Below are 4573 nucleotides of genomic sequence, written 5' to 3' on the forward strand. Positions count from 1 at the left end.
CTAAGGAGAGGGAGGCGGCAGAAAATATAACTTCAATCATCTCCTTTGAAAACAGTCGGTCTATTGGCCACCTTCATACCAGGTATTAATAGGGTATTAATTGTGCAGATGCCCCTCAAGGGTCGGATCTGGTTCAGATGGCCAAATCCATGCTGAGGGCCATCCCCGCCGAGGACAGGGAGACTTTTAAGGGAGTCGGCACCCTTAACCTGGAAGCCATTCTAGCTCTCCTTGCTGAGGTATACTTAGCGAAAAATTCTTTATTTGTTGTATATATAATTGCCTGGTCGCTTGTAACTGACGTCTGTTTTTTGGCCGGGTGTAGTCTATGCTACGAGTGTATGGTCTCCGCAAGCCCTTAAATGAAAAGAACAAATAGGTAAAGGCTGCGAAGGCCCGGGCCGCCTCTTATTCTGACAAAGCTATGTTCCAAATTGCACAAAACGAAATTCTGACCACTGACATACTGTATTATCAGGCGTCTGCCAATTTGCAGGTCAAGAAGGACTTAGAGGCGGCCTAGAAGAGGATCTCATAACTGGAGAAGTCCGTATCGGACCTCATGGCTGAGCTCGCACCACTAAAGGAGGCGGACCAAGAAGCAGCCGGCCTGCGTATCAGGGTGGACAAGCTAAAACTTTGCCTGCAGAACCAGGAGACCTAGCTAGCCAAGAAATACCTCTCAAGGGCTGATGAAGAAAAGGAGGCCCTGGTTAAGGAAATGATGAACGATAACAACGCCCTCATGAAGATGAAATGGGAGGCTCTCTTCCCAGAGACCAGCTATGAGAACTGGGAGAACCAGTTTGTTGCCTCCTCCAAGGAATACAATGAAAAAATCCTGAACCAAGCCCAAGAGGGCGAGGAAGAGGAGGAGGAGTCGTCTGATTTTACTTCAGGGGAGTCGGACCAGGAAGAGGAGGAGGCAGAGAAGGCGAATGCCAACCAAGAACAGCAGCCGATTGAGGAGCAAAAAGATGCGGCTACTGATGCTAAGAAACTCCCTCCCGCTGTTTAAGCCTATGCTGTCTTACTTCAACTTTCTTCGGTCTGCGTGGCGCATGCTTTAGTCATTACCCGACAAAAGGGTCGGGGTTTGTTGACAATAATTTTAACATTTTTGTCGGTCTCCTAGCCGACTGTTTATATAAATCATTCGGCAGTTTTGTCGGATTTTCCAATTTGCACTTTGTTTTGAATTTTTGCATTTCATAAATTTTGCTAAGTGTATGTAGCCTGCTTTTTCATGAATGCTTTATATACCTACTGTTCTTGCCCCTGGGCGACTGAGCGCCTGGTTTTCAAAGGTAAGTTGATTGTCTTGAAATTTTTGATACTTGAAGAGTATGACTAATTTCAAGATAATCAATCACTATGGTGATTGCCTAGCCAGGCGATTAGTCGGCGATTGCGTAGGCGAGCACATAATACAATCCGATTCTCGGCCTCACTATAGTTCATCTACTAAGTTTTGTATTAGGTGTTAACTGGCCGTCTGTTATGGTGCCTGCACAGAAGCAGGCGTCAAACGGGATGTCCAACCAAAGTAGTTACACCTGTAGGGTTACTGGCGGTAGCTTTGGCAGTTTAGCCAACCCTTGCAAGAATAGTGGCCGAGTACCTCTGTTTTTAAAAAAACAGGCGGTCTTGTTCGCACCGTTTAGGGTCCGTGCTAGGTTGGTTGTGACTATGAGTTAAACTTTGGGGTTAATCAATCTCCGTCACTTGAACTTGAGTGGATAGAAGAAACAGTCGGCTGTGGCCGCATGTTGTTTCTCCATTTGCTAAGTTAGACTTAGCTTATTACCCAAATAGGTGCCAAGTTTAGAACTCAGCTTACTCGCACAGTATTGTCCCAAGCAATAGCAGGCGGTTTCTGACTTAGATTTTAACTGTTTACCGCTTGTTTGAAGTAAGCAACACGTTTATCTTCGTCTCATGTTAGACGACTGCGAGGTTGTCTTAGAGACATTCGGTAGGGCCGTTTGTTTTAGGTTTATAGAGCAATGTGCCACGTAAATGGGAGATGCTCTCTGCGACGAATTCACCCGGATGGATGTCGTCGGACGCCTGCTTAAGTTTGGGACAAACGTATTAGTTTAATTTTATTAGGATAATCCAGCCATGGGCCTCAAGTTAATCATCCGGCCATAGGCCTCATTAGGTTGTTTAGAAAAGAACAAAGTTGCTAAGTTGTCTTGACTTAGCATTTTTACTCATGTTAGAGTAGGTGATTAAAAGAAATAAGGCCGACTGTGTATTGCCAAGCGGCTTGCCCCACTAGGAGGAGACTTACAAAATACTGAGTAATAAATTGCAAATTTTATTGATATGCTTTCATGTACAAATAATTTACAAATCTCAAAAGTGGTACTTTTTCAAGTTGTCTACGTTCCAAGTTCTGGCTAGCTGCTTGCCATCTGGAGTTTCCAGGCGGTAGGTGCCGCCTCTAACTTCATCATAGATTCGGTAGGGGCCATCCCAATTAGGAGTCAGCTTTCCTTGCTCGTTAGCCCTACCGACTGCTTCCATTGTTCGTAACACAATGTTCCCTACTTTCAGGGGGCATTTGTGCACTCTTTTATTGTAAGCTCTCGTCATTCTCAGACGGTAGATCTCATGACGTAAGGCCCGCATTGCCCCTGCGTTCTAGAAGTGAGTCCAATGCTAGCCGCATGGCCTCCTAGTTAGCCTCTTAGTCATAAAGAATGACTCGAAGAGTCGGCTCATAGTGCTCAATAAGCAAAACAGCTTCAGCATCATAAGTCATGAGAAATGGAGTTTCACTAGTCACCCCTTTTTTAGTCAACTTGATGGCCCACAGAACATGCAGTAGCTCGTCAGCCCATAGGCCGCCAGCTCTTTCAATTTTCTTTTTGAAGCCATCGGAGATTAACTTGTTGAAGGCTTCAACTTGGCCTTTTTCTTGGGGATGGCCGACTAATGCAAAACAGTGAGAGATCCCTTGGTCTCCCAACCAATTCTTAAGAGTAGGCGTCTCAAATTGAGGACCGTTGTCAAAGACCATAGACATAGGCACCCCAAACCGGGTGATGACATTTCTCCAGATGAAGGAGATAACATCCTTTGTTTTAATGCCTTTGACCGCCTCCGCCTCTACTCACTTGGTGAAGTAGTCGACAGCAACCAAAATGTATCTTCATCCGCCTGTAGCAAGCGTATACGGACCCAGAATGTCCATGCCCCATTTGGCGAATGGTACTGGGCTATGGATAGTTGTCAGGTCAGTGGCCGGACGATGGATGAGCTTGCAAAACCTTTGACACTTGTCACATTTTTTCACCATCTCCATGGCGTCTGCTTCTAAGGTTGGCCAGAAGTAGCCTTGCCGCCTGGCTCTCTTTACTAGGGTCCTGTCGCCTATTTGGGAGGCGCAGAAGCCCGAGTGCAAGTCTTGTAGGACCTCTCGTCCCTTCTCTAGGGTATCACATTTCAAAAAAGGTTGGAGATAGCCTTTTTTAAAAATCTCTCCATTGTGGGTTTCAAAATTGGTTGCACGCTTTTTCATTTCGACCATCTCTGGGTAGGTATCTAGCAAGGTGCCGTCTGTTAAGTAAGCCCGGATGCCATCCATCCAGGTTGAACTTCGATCTAGGATTCCAATGGGTTCCTCTTCGATGCTCCTTTTTTCCATCACCTCCCAGAAAACTGACCTAGGTGTGTCATAAGAGGTGGATGATGCCAATTTGGAGAGAGCATCCGCTTGGTTATTCTCAGACCTGGGCACCTGACTTAGATGAAATTCCTCAAGCGTCCCAGCCTCTTCTTTGACCTCCTATAAATACTTGATCATAGCCGGATATGTGGCTTCATAGTCACCATGGTATTGGCTAACAATCAATTGTGAATCAGAACAGGCGTCAACTTTCTTTGCCCCAGCCGCCTTACACATGCGGATGCCGGCTAGTAGGGCTTCATACTCTGCCTCATTGTTCGAGGCCTGAAACTTAAACAGTAATGCATATCGTACTTGTCTCCTTCAGGAGACTGAAATATGACGCTTGCACCACAACCATTCATTATGGAGCTCCTGTCCACATATACCTTCCAGACTTGTTCAAGATTTTTTGGATCAGCCGACCTAGTCATTTCAACAATGAAGTTAGTAAAAGCCTGCCCCTTCACTACTTTCATTGGCTCAAAAGTTATTTCAAGGCTTTGAATCTCAATCACCCATTTGATAATTCGGCCGGATGATTCCATGGTTGTTAATGGCTGCTTGATTGGCTGGTCAGTGTAGACCACGACCGGATGCGCCAAGAAGTAAGGTTTTAACTTCTTAACTGCCATGAAGAGATCCAAGACAAAATTTTCAACCATGGGATACCGTAACTCAGCATTCCTCATAACATGACTAATGAAATATACTAGGAGCTGGCAGCCGTCTCTTTCAGCAAGGAGAACGACACTGAGAGCATGATCAGAGACGACCAAGTACATGTATAACACTTCCCTTGGCAGAGGGCTGACAAGCCTTGTCAAAGAGTACAAGTGTTCCTTCAACTTTTGGAAGGCCGCCTCTGCATCCGCCCCCCATTCAAACATAGTCTTC

The sequence above is a fragment of the Chenopodium quinoa genome, unplaced genomic scaffold (assembly GCF_001683475.1).
Source record: "Chenopodium quinoa cultivar QQ74 unplaced genomic scaffold, ASM168347v1, whole genome shotgun sequence".
Taxonomy (NCBI): domain Eukaryota; kingdom Viridiplantae; phylum Streptophyta; class Magnoliopsida; order Caryophyllales; family Amaranthaceae; genus Chenopodium; species Chenopodium quinoa.